Source organism: Hordeum vulgare, chromosome 6H, assembly GCF_904849725.1.
Source record: "Hordeum vulgare subsp. vulgare chromosome 6H, MorexV3_pseudomolecules_assembly, whole genome shotgun sequence".
In the NCBI taxonomy this organism is placed as follows: Eukaryota; Viridiplantae; Streptophyta; class Magnoliopsida; order Poales; family Poaceae; genus Hordeum; species Hordeum vulgare.
This window is the reverse complement of record NC_058523.1, coordinates 109984309-110001541: the sequence shown is the minus strand read 5'-3', so window position 1 is coordinate 110001541 and position 17233 is coordinate 109984309.

Genomic DNA, 17233 nt, shown 5'->3' with positions numbered 1-17233 from the left:
AAGGAGGGAAATAACCAGCTCCGATGTACTTTTCCACGGGACGCTAAGACAGAAAATAGGGAAAACTAAACTAAATCTATCATTTTTCTTCTAAGCAACCGAAGGTGAAAGCTTGGAACAGAGGTTTGTGACTCCTTGATTCATCCATCGCATGGTCATCGAAAGAAATCCGTCAATGGGATTGATCAAATCCCCTCAACAGAACTTTATCGAATCGCAAAAAAGAACGGAGAATTTTCGAACAATCACTAGGTCACCTCAATGGGGATGTGTATCTCCCCAACAAGCAAATCATACTTCATCTTAACACGAGGAATAGGGCATTCAAAGCTCCCGATAAGAATCGATGAAGTTTTTTCGATAGCATTGATGCAATGTACTCGATATTGTTTCTTCAGAAAGTGCACTGTATGCTCATTACTGTTGACATGGAAAGTGACATTGCCTTTGTTGCAATCTATAACAGCCCCTGCAATGTTTAAAAAGGGTCTTCCGAGGATGTCAACCATGGTATCGTCCTCAGGAATATCCAAGATAACAAAGTCCGTTAAAATAGTTGTGTTAGCAACCACAACAGGCACATCCTCGCAAATGCCGATAGGGAAAGCAGTTGATTTGTCGGCCATTTGTAGAGAGATTTTAGTGGGTGTTAACTTATCCAGTTCAAGTCTACGATAAAGAGAGAGAGGCATAACACTAACACCGGCTCCAAGGTCGCATAAAGCAGTTCTAACGTAGTTGCCTTTAATGGAGCAAGGTATAGTGGGCACACCGGGATCACCTAGTTTCTTAGGAGTTCCACCCTTGAAAGTGTAATTGGAAAGCATGGCGGAGATCTCAAGATCAGGTATCCTCCTCTTATTAGTAACAATATCTTTCATGTACTTAGCATATGGAGACATCTTGAGCATATCCGTCAAACGCATTTGCAGAAAGACAGGTCTGATCATCTCAACGAAGCGCTCAAAATCCTCATCATCCTTTTTCTTGGATGGTTTGGGAGGAAAGGGCATAGGTTTCTGAACCCACGGTTCCCTTTCTTTACCGTGCTTCCTAACAGCGAAATCATTCTTATCATATCTTCTAGTCTTAGGCTGTGGGTTATCAAGATCAACACTAGGTTCAATCTCCACATCCTTTTCATTGCTAGGCTGAGCATCTTCATGAACATCGTTATTGATATTATCATTAGGCTCATGTTCATCACCAGATTGTGTTTCAGCATCAGAGATAGAGGCATCGTTTGGACTCTCAGGTGTAGCAGCAACAGGGTTGCTAGCGTGTAGGTTCCTATCATCTTTCTTCTTCTTTCTAGGATGACTAGGTGCATTAGTGCTAACTCCTTGAGAATCTTGTTCAATTCTCTTCGGATGACCCTCAGGATACGGAGGTTCCTGGGTCATTCTACCACCTCTAGTAACGACTCTGACAGAATTGTCATTCAACTCATTGAGCAAGTCGTTTTGAGATTTAAGTACTTGTTCTACCTGAGTAGTAACCATAGATGCATGTTTACTCAGAAGTTTAAGATCATTGACATTTCTGTCCACACAAGCACTTAAATGACTAAGCATACGAGCATTCTTTTCCAATTGTCTGCTAACATAATCATGGAAACTTTGTTGTTTGGCAACGAAGTTATCAAATTCATCCATGCATTAGCTAGCAGGTTTATCAAAAGGAATATCACTCTCATCAAACCTACACAGAGAATTTACTTCTACTACCTGTATCGGGTTACCGAGACCATGGATCTCTTCGATAGGTGGTAGATTTTTGACATCTTCAGATTTAATGCCTTTCTCTCGCATAGATTTCTTGGCTTCTTGCATATCTTCAGGACTGAGGAATAGAATACCTCTTTTCTTCAGACTTGGCTTAGGAGGTAGTTCGGAAATAGTCCAAGCATTCTCATTGCACAAGATGTTATTCAGTAGAATCTCAGCTTGTTCTACGGTTCGTTCCCTAAAAACACTACCGACACAACTATCTAGGTGGTCTTTGGAAGCATCGGTAAGTCCATTATAGAAGATATCAAGTATCTCATTCTTCTCAAGAGGGTGATCAGGCAAAGCATTCAGTAGCTGGATGAGCCTCCGCAAGCTTGTGGGAGACTCTCTTCTTCAGCTTGAGCAAAGTTGTATATTTCCTGCAAGGCAGATTGCTTCTTATGGGCAGTGAAATATTTTTCAGAGAAGTAGTAGATCATATCCTAGGGGCTACGCACACATCTAGGAGCAAGAGAAGTGAACCAGGTCTTAGCATCATCCTTTAGCGAGAAAGGAAACACCTTGAGCATATAGTAGTGGCGGATCTTTTCCTCACTAGTGAATAGGGTGGCTATATCGTGTAGTTTGGTAAGATGGGCTACAACCGTTTCAGACTCATTACCGTGAAAAGGATCAGATTCGACCAGAGTGATTAACTTAGGGTCGACAGAGAATTCATAATCCTTATCGGTCACAAAGATAGGCGAAGTGGCAAACTTCGGGTCGTATTTCATCCTAGCGTTCAGAGATTTTTCTTTCCACTTGCGCAGAAGTTTCTCAACATCATAGCTATCCTTACACGCAAGAAAATCTTCAGCTATCTCTCCCTCCATAACATAGCGCATATCAGGCATAACAGGAAATTCAGGCATAGTAGCAGGTTCTACTACAATAGTATCAGCAGTTTCAGAAGTATCATCACATCTAGTAGCAACTCTAGCAATATGTGCATCAAGGAATGCACCAAGTGGCAAAGCAGTATCAGGCATAGCATCATCTGGCATAGTATCAAGCATAGCATCATCGGGCATAGTATCAAGCATAGCATCATCAGGCATAGTATCAAGCATAGCATCATCATGCATAGTATCAAGCATAGCATCATCAGGCATAGTATGAAGCATAGCATCATCATAAGCATCATGGGCAGTAGAAGTAGCATCATCAAGCACATGCGACATATCAAGATTTCTAGCAGGAGGTGATGTCGCAAACTTACTCATAACTGAAGGTGAAGCAAGTGCAGAGCTAGATGGCAGTTCCTTACCTCTCCTCGTAGTGGAAGGCAATATTTTAGTTCTTGGATCTTTGGGATTACTCATAGTGACCAACAGACGAAAATCCCAAGTGACTCAGAGAATATAGTTGTGCCTCCCCGGCAATGGCGCCAGAAAAACCTTGATGTCCCACAAGCGTATGGGATTGCAACAGTTTTCGAGGGTAGAGTATTCAACCCAAATTTGTTGATTCGCACGACGGGAAGCGAAAGAATATTCTCAAGTATTAGCAGCTGAATGTGTCAGATTCAACCACACCTAAAAGATTAGTGTCTGCAAGCAAAGTATCAGTAGCAAGGTAGTATGATAACAACGGTGCCAGAAACGATCTGTTAACACGGCAGACTATTCCTAACTGTTGTATCAATGGCGCCAGCACGTTGACGGGGGATTATTCTTGAGAAGAATGCTTCCCCGGCTACGGCTCCAACAAAGTCTTGCAACAAGTAACAGCTGAGTAGCCAGGAACAACACTAGCAACAACAACAAAGTGACAAGTAACAGCAGCAACAAAGTGGCCCAATCCCTTTCGTAGCAAGGGACAAGCCTAGACAAAGTAACGTAGCGAGGACCAGTAGTAAAAGACTCGTAGGCAGTGGATCGGTGATGGATGAGTGTGACAGATGTGATTCATCATGTAACAGCTATAACATGGAGACATATGTAACTAGCTCCCGTTCGTCAATCTAATGTAGGCATGTATTCCGTATGTACTCATACATGCTTAGGGAAAAGAACTTGCATGACATCTATTGTCCATCCCTCCCGTGGCAGTGGGGTCCTAATGGAAACTACGGGATATTAAGGTTCTCCTTTTAGTAAAGAACTGGACCAACGCATTAACACGCGGTGAATACATGAACTCCTCATACTATGTCATCTCCGGGAGTGGTTCCGGCTATTGTCACTCCGGGGTTGCCGGGTCATAACACATAGTAGGTGACTACAACTTGCAAGATAGGATCTAAAACACGCATATATTGGCGACAATATAATAGGTTCAGATCTGAAATCATGGCACTCAGGCCCTAGTGACAAGCATTAAGCATAGCCAAGTAGTAGCAACATCAATCTAGAACATAGTGGATACTAGGGATCAATCCACGTCAAAACTAACTCGATTACATGATAGATCTCATGCAACTCATCACCGTCCAGCAAGCCTATGATGAGATTAGTCACGAACGACAAAGAGCATCATGGAATTGTCGATGGAGAAAGGTTGATGATGACGATGGCGACGATTTCCCCTCTCCGGAGCCCGAAACGGACTCCAGATCTGCCCTCTAGATGAAGAACAGGATGTGGCGACGCCTCCGTATCACAAAACGCGATGAAACCTTCTCTCTGATTTTTTCCAAGCGAAACGGAAGATATAGAGTTGAGTTTGGGGGCGGTGGTGCCACGTGGGCCCCACAAGCCTGCACGACGCGACCATGGGGGGTGGCCGCGGCCTCTGGGCTTGTGGCCCACTGTCACGCCCCTTCCGGTGGATCTTTGCGCAGGTATTTTTCTTTTATTCCAGAAAAAGTCTCCGTAAATTTTCAGGACATTCCGAGAACTTTTATTTGTGCACAAAAACAACACCATGGCAATTCTGCTGAAAACAGCGTCAGTCCGGGTTAGTTCCATTCAAATCATGCAAATTAGAGTCCAAAACAAGGGCAAAAGAGTTCAGAAAAGTAGATACGATGGAGACGTATCACACCCGTGAGCGCGCGAGCATGCTGTGGCATGCCAAATCTGCGCTCCGGGCGCACTACAGGGCTTACACGAGGCAAAGGAGGCCAGCCCCAGCCGGTTCTCACCTCCCATTGGTGTCCCTCCACGTCTCCGACAAACCTCCTGAGTCAGGGCAACCTCAGGGCCCCTTATCTCCCTCTCTACTGACCCATGCGACGCGTGCCCGCGCGTGGCGATTCGGTCAGTCGTGTGCGGCCCCGTAGCACGCGCACTCTGAGCCCCCTCTCCCTCTCGTTGAGTATCTGGAGTCTCAAACCACGTCCGTGAAACCGTGGTATCGACCCCGTGCTATCTCCCCCTCTCGAGGAGCCACGGTGAAACCACTGGCGTTGCCCCGCTCGGTGCACCATTTCTGGCCGATATATAGGCCCTCCCCCTTCACTCCAGCACCTCACCCCACTCCTCCAGGCCCTCAATCGAGCCCCTAGCCATTACATTCGAGCAAATAGACCTCCGGTGCTCGAGATCGACCGAGGCCACGCCTCTTTGGAGCTTTGTCGATCTCGGGCTACATGCCATCTCTCGCGCTCCTCTCACCTCCTCCATGACCGTAGTGAGCTCAACAAGCCTCTCCACCTCTTCCCCGAGCGTTTTCCTGTCCATAGCACCCATCTCCACCTCCACCCGAATCAGCTCCGTCGTCGCCGGTGACCCAGGACCTCCCCGTCGTTCATTCGACCACCAGCAGGTAGGTGACAATGCCGCGACGCCATTCCTGCCATCTCCTGGCCATGAGGCCGTCAGAATCACCGCCGGCGTGCCTCCCCTCCCCTGTGTCCAGAGGAGGAAGACGACCCCGACAGGCATGCACCACGTGTCGGTGGCCAGTCTCTCCCCCTCTCCCCTCTCTCTGCCGCTGACCGCACGTGCCCGCACGTCAGGTTTAAACCTGACGGCGCGCGCGCACCTGGGCTGCTGGCTGGCTAACTGGCCGGTTGGCCGGTTGGGTCGGCCCAGCCACCGGCCGAGCCAGGCCAGGGTTGAGCCCTTTTTCTTTTTTCCTTTTAGAGCTGTTTTTAAATCATTTTTGCAAGATTAAATATTTAATCAAATTTAAATAATTGTACACCACAATTCTTCTAAAAATGTGTAGAATTTATTAATGCTGTTGTAGAATTTTTTATCATTACTATTATTACTGCGATAGGTCACGCGTTCGACGAAGGACTTGGACCCGAAGACCCTAAAGACTCCGGATACTTAGCTGATCATGGCAAGCAGCCCTTTGACCATGTCTAAGAAAATACTTCTATGCATGACACATTGGTCACCCTACTCTGATGCATATAGTTAAGGATGATCAGTGCACCCCAACATGGTGTTTTCGATAGCTCCTCTGGAGCACTTGCATTGAGCATGCCCCTAACCTTTATGAGGGTCACGCTGATAATATGTTGACAAGTAGATAGTAGTTCTACGCATAGAAAGAGCATTTGCATTATGATGGTAACACAAAGTGATATCAAAGGTTTTACGAAAACCCCGTCGGGTGCCACTAATGCCCGAGGGTGATGATGTTGAGTTAGGTGACCACTTGTGAAAGAAGTGGTGCACCGGGAATGTTTTGTATGAGTGGTCATTTGTTTTATGAAACGGTTAGGTGACCACATATGGATCCAAATCAGCCCCTTACGAAGCAATGCATAAACTAGGGTTTAAGTTTGTGTCACTCTAGCAACCCATCATCTACTTATTATTTCCCAATGCATTCCCCTAGGCCCAAGTAATGGTGAAGTGTCATGTAGTCGACGTTCACATGACACCACTAGAGGAGAGACAACATACATATCATCAAAATATTGAACGAATACCAAATTCACATGATTACTTATAGCAAGACTTATCCCATGTCCCGAGGAATAAACGTAATTACTCACAAAGCATATTCATGTTCATAATCAGAGGAGTAATAATAATCATTAAGGATCTGAACATATGATCTTCCACCAAGTAAACCAACTAGCATCAAGTACAAGGAGTAATCGACACTACTAGCAACCCCCAGGTACCAATCTGAGGTTTGAGACGAAGATCGGATACTAGAGATGAACTAGGGTTTGGAGAGGAGATGGTGTTGATGGATATTGACCCCCTCTCTATGAAAGGATCGTTGGTGATGACAATGGCTTCGATTTCCCCCTTCGGGAGGCAAGTTTCAACGACAGAATAGCTCCGCCGGAGCTCTAGATTGGTTCTGCCGAAGTTCCACCTCGAGACGCCGGCGCTTCGCCCCAAAAGTTTTGATATGATTTTTTCCAGGTCAAAACCCTTCATATAGTAGAAGATGGGCACCGAAGGCCTGCCAGGGGTCCCACAAGCCTGCAGGGCGCGCCTAGGGGGGGGGGGGGTAGGCCGCGCCCCCTGGTTTGTGGCCACCTGGTGGGTCCCTTGATGTATTTCTTTTTCCCAATATTTTTTATATATTTCAAAATAATTGTCCGTACGTTTTCAGGACTGTTGGAGTTGTGCAGAATAGGTCTCTTAGATTTGCTCCTTTTCCGGTCCAGAATTCCAGTTGCCGGCATTCTCCCTCTTCATGTAAGCCTTGTAAAATAAGAGAGAAAAGGCATAAGTATTGTACATAATGTGTATTAACAGCGCATAATGCAGTAAATATCGATATGAAAGAATGATGCAAAATGGACGTATCAACCCCCCCCCCCCCAAGCTTAGACCTCGCTTGTCCTCAAGCGAAAACCGAGATCAATAAATATGCCGACATGTTTAGAGATAGAGGTGTCCATCAAAATAAAATACGGACATGAAGGCATCATGGTTATCTTTAGAACAACAAAACAAATTGACATAGAATATCTTATGCTATAGTAACAATTCATTCACAAGGTAAAATATGAATCAAGAACTGTATTGAGAACTAACAAACTATGATTTCAGTCATTGAAGCAATTCCAGTTTATCGCAACGTAGGAAAGAGTCAATATAAGAGCTTGTAAAGCAAATCCACATACTCAATCATCTTATGGTGTTTCATAATCGCTAACACTCACGTGGTACCTATGAGGTCAAAGCTTCAATGAGACACATATAAAGATAGGGGCTTATAGTTTTTCCTGCCAACTATTTACCTCAAGGGTAATGTCAACAATAATAAGTCATTATCACCCACATCCGAGTGGATATATTTGTCTAGATCATTCCCCAACACATGACTCTTGGCAAAAGATAAATGCGAAATAAAGGAATTGGTGAAGATCACCACGACTCTTGCATAAAGGTAAATACTAGAAAGTAAAGGTAAAAGATAGGCACTTCGCAGAGGGAAACAGAGGTTGTCATGCGCTTTTCTAGTTGGATGCGCAATCCCTTAATGCAAAAGAACGTCACTTTGTATTGCCCCTTGTTACAAAGAACTTTATTATGCAGTCTGTCGCTTTTATTTATTCTATACCACAAGTTCATATAAAGTTTATTTTCCTCACACTAATAGATCACACTCATTTAAAGAACAATTTTTATTGCTGGAACCGATGACAACTTACTTGCGGGATTTTACTCAATCCATAGGTAGGTGTAGTGGACTCTCAAAGAAAAACTGCGTTAAAGGTGTTTGGATGCACAAGTAGTATCTCTACTTGGTGCGGAAGGTTTTGGCTGATATGGGGTGGAAGCAAGCGACAACTATTGAAGGATCTATAACCATATAACTTCTATTCGAAAATAAGCAAACATAACTCATTATGTTTTATTCCTTGTCCAATATCAACTTCTTAACATATAATATTTTAAAGAGTGCTCACAATCACAAAAGATGTCTAAGATAATATATTTATATGTGAACCTCTCTTTCTTTATTACTTCCTTTTAATTGCAATAATGACCAATAGCTTTGTTTGTCAACTCACAACAAATTTAAATTGACATACTTTTTATATGTGAAGTCATCACTCCCCATACGATCATTATATATACTCTTTGCTTTTATTCTATACTTCTTTCTATTTATTTTTCTCAAGATCATAGCAAGCAAGTAAAGCCCTCAACTCAAAACTACTCTTTATTATATAACTCTCGGACTTGCTTACATAGGGGAGACATAAAGCAAAACTCAAAACTAGATCACACTAAAACTTTATTCTACTAGATCAAGGTATAACCAAAAGGATCAAAAGAGGAAAACCAAGAAAGTAAAAGGTGTGATGGTGATACTATACCGGGGCACTTCCCCAAGCTTGGCACAAGCCAAGGGGAGTGCCCATACCCATGTATTTAGTTGTCTTTCTTCGGAGGTGGTGACGTTGGAGTTGTTGGTGAGGTTGAGGGATTGTCCTCCGTCTTCCAAGGCATGGCCTCACCATCGTAAAAAGATGAACGAGTCTCCGGGATCATCAAATCTGCAGCCAAACTCATTCTCTTAAATCTGTATTCATACTCATAGTTTTGGTTTTGCAGGTCATAGATCTGGGCTTGGAGATGCTCGATTTTCTTGTAAAGCTTGAAGACGTGATCCCATATGTCCTTGGCGTTTAGCTTGTGATTATGGGTAAGCTCCGCGATCATCATGTGATTGGCATTGAGTCCTCGTTCCACCATCCCTTGGCACTTGAAGACATGTTGCTCCATTGCTTCGAGCCTTGTCTCCACACTTTCGGTTTTCTTTGGCCCCTCAACATCACGGATGTGCAACACCCGGTCATGCATCTCAATGGTTTGAGGGTGTTGCAGCACCTCCAAAAGGTAGGGGTTGATGACCCTCTCGAAGAACTTGTCCTTCAAAGCACTTGAAGACGTGATGTTGATATAAATATGCATCAGAAACAACTCAAAACAAAAACATGAGATATTGTCATGATACGAAGGTCAAAACCTTCGGGAGATTATATAATGATGTTTTACTGACCCAAAGGAGTATAACACAAGAAAACGGAGTCCCGAGGGTACACGGGGCGGCCCAAGCGTTGAGGGCGCGCCCAGGGGGTAGGCCGCGCCCCTGGCTTGTCGCCTCCTCGTGCACTCTTTGGACTACTTTGAATTTTCCTAATTTTTAAATATTCCGAAACTAGTAAAAATTGCCATTGGAAAGTTTTGGAGTCGGTTTGCTTACCGTAACACATACCTATTACTTTTTGGAGTCTGAAACGTTCTGATAGGTCTCCCTAATGTACTCCAACACAGTCATGGTATTGATAATATTGGTTCCAACATTTATGGGAGTACGTGAGATATAATGTTTGATTCTTTGCCCATTTACCACCTTCGGATTTGTGCCTTCGGCATTGTTGATCTTGATGGCACCGGAACGATATACTTCCTCGATAATGTAAGACCCTTCCCATTTAGAGAGAAGTTTTCCTGCAAAAAATCTTAAACGAGAGTTGTATAGCAAGATGTGATCACCTACATTGAATTCACGCTTTGGTATCCTTTTATCATGCCATCTCTTAAGATTTTCTTTAAACAACTTGGCATTCTCATAGGACTGGGTTCTCCATTCATCAAGTGAGATAATGCCAAATAACCTCTTCTCACCAGCAAATTTGAAATCATAGTTAAGATCTTTAATTGCCCAATAAGCTTTATGTTCTAGCTCTAGAGGTAAGTGGCATGCTTTACCATAAACCATTTTGTACGGATACATACCCATATGGTTTCTGTAAGCGGTTCTTTAATCCCATAACACGTCGTCAAGTTTCTTAGACCAATTCTTTCTAGATCTGTTGACAGTCTTTTGCAAGATCAATTTAATTTCTCTATTGCTCAATTCTACTTGACCACTAGACTGAGGATGATAAGGAGATGCAATTCTATGATTAACATCTTACCTAGCAAGCAATTTACGGAAAGCACCATGAATAAAGTGTGAACCACCATAGTCATTATATATCTAGGGACTCCAAATCTAGGGAAAATAACTTCTTTCAACATTTTAATAGAAGTGTTACGATCATCACTACTAGTTGGAATAGCTTCTATCCACTTACTAACATAATCAACAACAACTGGAATGTGAGGATACCCATTGGACTTTGAAAAAGGTCCCATATAATCGAAACCCCAAACATCAAATGGTTGAATAACAAGAGAGTAATTCATAGACATTTCCTGACGTCTACTAACATTACCAATTATTTGACAGTCATCACAAGACAAGACAAGCTTACGATCATACTTGAAGAGAGTAGGCCAATAAAAACCAGATTGTAATACCTTGTGTGTAGTTCTATCTCCAGCGTTGTGTCCTCCGTAGGCCTCGGAGTGACACTAGTGTAGGATCTGTCCCGATTCATGCTCAGGTACACAACGTCTAATAATACCATCTACTTCTTCTTTATAAAGGTGTGGGTCGTCCCAAAAGTAATGTCTTAAATCATAGAAGAACTTTTACTTTTGTTGGTATGTGAAACTAGGCGGTATAAATTTAGCAACAATGTAGTTAGCATAATTATCATACCAAGGAGCACCGTGCGAAGCATTTATGACATCTAATTGTTCATCAGGAAAGATATCATCACTAGGTAGTGGGTCATCAAGAACATTCTCTAGTCTAGACAAGTTATCTGCTACGGGGTTATCATTACCCTTTCTATCAATAATATGCAGATCAAATTCTTGTAGCAGAAGAACTCATCTAATAAGTCTAGGTTTAACATCTTTAGTTTCCATAAGGTATTTAATACCAGCATGATCAGTGTGAACAGTTACTTTGGAATCAACAATATAAGGTATAAACTTATCACAAGCAAGGACAACTACTAACAATTCATTTTCAGTGGTAGCGTAGTTTGTTTGAGCACTGTCTAGAGTTGTACTAGCATAATGGATGAAATTTAATTTCTTATCAACTCTTTGCCCTAGAGCAACACCAACAGCATAATCACTGGCATCACAGATAATTTCAAAGGGTAGGTTCCAATTAGGTGGTTGAACAACAGGTGCAGTGATCAAAGCTCTCTTAAGAATTTCAAATGCTTCTACACAATCATCACCAAAAATGAATGGAACATCCGTTTGCAAAAGATTAGTGAGAGGCATAGAAATCTTAGAGAAGTCTTTAATACATCTCCTATAGAAACCATCATGACCAAGGAAACTTCTTATACCTTTGATATCTGTTGGACATGACATTTTTTCAATAGCATCAACTTTAGCTTTATCAACTTCAATACCTCTTTGGGAGATTTTGTGTCCCAAAACAATGCCTTCATTAACCATAAAGTGGCACTTATCCCAATTCAAGACAAGATTAGTTTTTCACATCTCTGCAAACTCGATCAAGGTTGCTCAAGCAATCATCAAAAGAAGTTCCGAAACGAAAAAAATCATCCATGAAAACCTCAACAATCTTTTCACAAAAGTCAGAGAATATAGCCATCATACATCTTTGAAAGGTAGCAGGTGCATTGCATAAACCAAAAGGCATACGTCTATAAGCAAAGGTACCGAAAGGGAAAGTAAAAGTGGTCGTCTCTTGATCCTCTTTTGACAGAGGTATTTGAGAGAAACCAAAATAAGCGTCTAGCAAGAAAAAATGTGTATGTTTGGTTAGTATTTCTAGCATTTGATTAATAAAAGGTAGTGGGTAATGATCTTTCCTAGTAGCCTTATTTAATTTCCTAAAATCAATTACCATTCTATATCCTGTAACAATTATTTGCAGGATCATTTCATTTTTATCATTTGGAACAACGGTAATACCTCCCTTTTTAGGGACACAATGAATGGGACTAACCCATCTATTATCATCAATAGAATAAATTATACGTGCCTCGAGAAGCTTTAGTATTTCATTTCTTACCACTTCCTTCATTTTGGGATTTAATCGTCGTTGGTGATGAACAACTGGGTTAGCATCAGGCTTCATATTGATTTTGTGCTGACATAGAGTTGGAATAATGCCCTTAAGATCATCAAGGGTATATCCAATAGCGGCATGGCGCTTCCTCAAAGTTTCCAATAATCTCTTTTCTTCATGCTCTGAAAGGTTAGCACTAATAATAATAAGATATATCTCCTTTTCATCAAGATAAGCATACTTCAGAGTATGAGGTAATTGTTTAAGCTCAAACACGGATGACCCTTGGGTGGAGGAGGATCCCCAAGTATTTCAACAGGCAGGCTGTGTTTTAAAATAGGCTGCTGATCAAAGAAAATCTTATCTATTTCATTCTTTTCATTCATATGCATATCATTTTCATGATCTAGCAAATATTGTTCTAAGGGATCAGTAGGAGGCACCACGATAGAAGCGAGACCAACAATTTCATCTTCACTAGGCAATTCTTTGTCATGGGGTTGTCTACGAAATTTAGAGAAACTGAACTCATGAGACACATCCCCAAAACATACAATAATCATTTCTTTCTCGCAATCAATCTTAGCATTAACAATATTCAAGAAGGGTCTACCGAATATAATGGGACAAAAGTCATCTTTTGGCGAACCAAGAACAAGAAAATCAGTAGGATACTTTATTTTCCCACACAAGACTGCAACATCTCTAAGAATACCAATTGTTGCAATAGTATCTCTACTAGCAAGCTTGATGGTAACATCAATTTCTTCTAATTCAGCTCGTGCAAGATCAATCATAATTTCTTGGTATAAGGTAAAGGGAATTGCACTCACACTAGCACCCACGTCACATAAGCCATGATAACAATGATCTCCTATTTTAACAGAAACAACAGGCACACCAACAATAGGTTTATGTTTACTTTTAGTATCAGGTCTAGCAATTTTGGCAGCTTCATCACTGAAATGAATGACATGCCCATAAATATCATCCACCAAGAGATCTTTAACCATAGCAATATTAGGTTCGACTTTAATTTTTTCAGGAGGTATAGGTGTTCTAGTACAACTCTTACGAACCACAGTTGAAGCTTTAACATGTTCCTTTATTCTAACAGGAAAGGGTGGTTTCACAATATAAGAAGTAGGAATAACATGATCAACATTATAAATAATAGTTTCTTCTTCAACTTTAATAGGTTAAACCACTTTAACTTCAATGGGAGGATGATATTTAAACCACTTCTCCTTGGGGAGATCAACATGAGTAGCAAAATATTCACAGCATGAAGCTACTACCTCAGAGTCAAGTCCATATTTAGTGCTAAAATCACGAAGAGCATCGGTGTCTATGAAGGATTTAACACAATCAAACTTAAGGCTTATACCAGACTCATTACCTTCGTAGAGTTCCTAATCTTCAGAGTTGTGTTTAATTCTTTCCAATAAGTCCCATTTGAATTCAATATATTTCTTCATAAAGGAACCAACACAAGAAGTATCGAGCATGGGTTGATCATTACGAGAGAGCCGAGCATAAAAATTATGAATAATAATTTGTCTTGGGAGCTCATGATTGGGGCATGAATATAACATTGACTCAAGCCTCCGCCAAGCTTGAGCGGTTCTTTCTCCTTCACGAGGCCGAAAATTATAAATATAGTTCTGATCACGATGAACCAGATGCATAAGATAAAACTTCTGATGAAATTCCAATTTCAATCGGTTGTAGTTCCATGATCAAATATCATCACAGAGCCTATACCACTTCAACGCCTTCTCCTTCAAAGATAAAGGAAAGACCTTCTTCTTGACATCATCCTCGGGCAGACTTACAAGCCTAAATAATCCACAAACTTCATCCACATAGATTAGATGCAAATCAGGATGTAGTGTTCCATCTCCTGCATAAGGATTAGCTAGCAGTTTTTCTATCATACCCGAAGGAATGTCATAATAAATATTTTCAGTAGGTGCAGAAGGTTGAGGAGCATCTCTTTCTGATTCCGGTCGGGGTTAAGATACCCCAAACAAGCCCCTCAAAGGATTATTTTCAATAGTGACAAGTAACAGTAAATTTCAGCATAATATATAAATTTTTCCTTACCAAGTTCCACTCACCAAAGGCGCTTCACTCCCCGACAACGGTGCCAGAAAAGAGTCATGATGACCCACAATTATAGGGGATCTATGATAGTCCTTTCGATAAGTAAGAGTGTCGAACCCAACCAGGAGCAGAAGGAAATGACAAGCGGTTTTCAGTAAGGTATTCTCTGCAAGCACTGAAATTATCGGTAACAGATAGTTTTGTGAGAAGGTAATTCATGACTGGTAGCAAGTAACAAATGTAAAAAAGGTTCAGCAAGGTGGTCCAATCCTTTTTGTAGAAAAGGACAAGCCTGGACAAACTCTTATATAAAGCAAAGTGCTCCCGAGGACACATGGGAATTTCTGTCAAGCTAGTTTTCATGATGCTCATATGATTCACGTTCGTTACTTTGATAATTTGGTATGTGGGAGGACTGGTGCTTGGGTGATGCCCTTACTTGGACAAACATACCACTTATGATTAACCTCTCTCGCAATCATCCTCAACTACGAAGGAAGAACTAAGATAAATCTAACCGTAGCACGAAATATATGGATCCAAATCAGCCCCTTACGAAGCAAGACATAAACTAGGGTTTAAGCTTCTGTCACTCTAGCAACCCATCATCTACTTATTACTTCCCAATTCCTTCCCCTAGGCCCAAATAATGGTGAAGTATCATGTAGTCTACGTTCACATGACACCACTAGAGGAGAGACAACATACATCTCATGAAAATATCGAAGGAATACCAAATTCACATGATTACTTATAGGAAGACTTATCCCATGTCCTCAAGAAAAAACGTAATTACTTACAAAGAATATTCATGTTCATAATTAGAGGTGTAATAATGATCATTAAGGATCTGAACATATGATCTTCCACCAAGTAAACCAACTAGTATCAACTACAAGGATTAATCGACACTACTAGCAACCCCCAGGTACCAATCTGAGGTTTGAGACAAAGATCTGATACAAGAGATGAACTAGGGTTTGGAGAGGAGATGGTGTTGATGAAGATGTTGATGGAGATGGACCCTTCTTGTTGAGAGGATCCTTGGTGATGACGATGGCTTCGATTTCCCCCTCCGGGAGGGAAGTTTCCCCGGCAGAATAGCTCTGCCGGAGCTCTAGATTGGTTCTGCTGAAGTTCCGCTTCGAGACGGCGACGCTTCATCCCGAAAGTTGTGATATGATTTTTTCCATGTCAAAACCCTTCATATAGAAGAACATGGGCACCAGTAGCCTGCCAGGGGGGGGGCACAAGCCTTCACGGCTCCTAGGGGGGTAGGTCGCCCCCTAGCTTATGGCCACCTGGTGGGTCCCCTGATGTATTTCTTTCACCAATATTTTTATATATTCCAAAATAATTATTCGTAAGTTTTCACGACTTTTGGATTTGTGCAGAATAGGTCTCTCAGATTTTCTCCTTTTCCGGTCTAGAATTCCAGCTGCCTGTATTCTCCCTCTTCATGTAAACCTTGTAAAATAAGAGAGAAAAGGCATAAGTATTGTACCATAATGTGTATTAACATCCCATAATGCAATAAATATCAATATAAAAGAATGATGAAAAATGGATGTTATGAACGAAGACACTCACGGAGATAACACTCACATAGAAGAGAAGAGTCACCTCGAAGACGAAGCTCAAAAGATGAGTCACCTCGCACAGAGAGAAGGAGTAGAGAAGATCGTTATGAACGAAGACACTCACGGAGAGGCAAGGAACCGGAGAAGAAGGACAAATACACCAAGAGCAGCTTGACGACCCACAAGTATAGGGGATCAATCGTAGTCCTTTCGATAAGTAAGAGTGTCGAACCCAACGAGGAGCAGAAGGCTCTGATAAACGGTTTTCAGCAAGGTAATAACTGCAAGCACTGAAAGTAGCGGTAACAAGTGATGGTGTAGTGAGGTGAAAAGTAACAAGTAACAAGTAATAGAAACGGTGCAGCAAAGTGGCCCAATCCCTTTTGTAGCAAGGGACAAGCCAGAACAAAGTCTTATACGAGGAAAAACGCTCCCGAGGACACACAAGAATTTCTGTCATGCTAGTTTTCATCATGTTCATACGACTCGCGTTCGTTACTTTGATTGTTTGACATGTGGGTGGACCGGTGCTTGGGTACTGCCCTTACTTGGACAAGCATCCCACTTATGATTAACCCCTCTCGCAAGCATCTGCAACTACGAAAGAAGAATTAAGACAAAGTCTAACCATATCATTAAACTAGTGGATCCAAATCAACCCCTTACGAAGCAACGCATAGACTGGGGTTTAAGCTTCTGTCACTCTAGCAACCCATCATCTACTTACTACTCCCCAATGCCTTCCTCTAGGCCCAAATAATGGTGAAGTGTTATGTAGTCGACGTTCACATAACACAACTAGAGGAAAAATAACATACAACATATCAAATTACCGAACGAATACCAAATTCACATGACTACTATTAGCATGACTTATCCCATGTCATCAGGAACAAAAGTAACTACTGACAAAGCATAATCATATTCATGACCACAGAGGTAATGAGTACCATCAAGGATCTGAACATAAACTCTTCCACCAAGTAATCCAACTAGCATCAACTACAA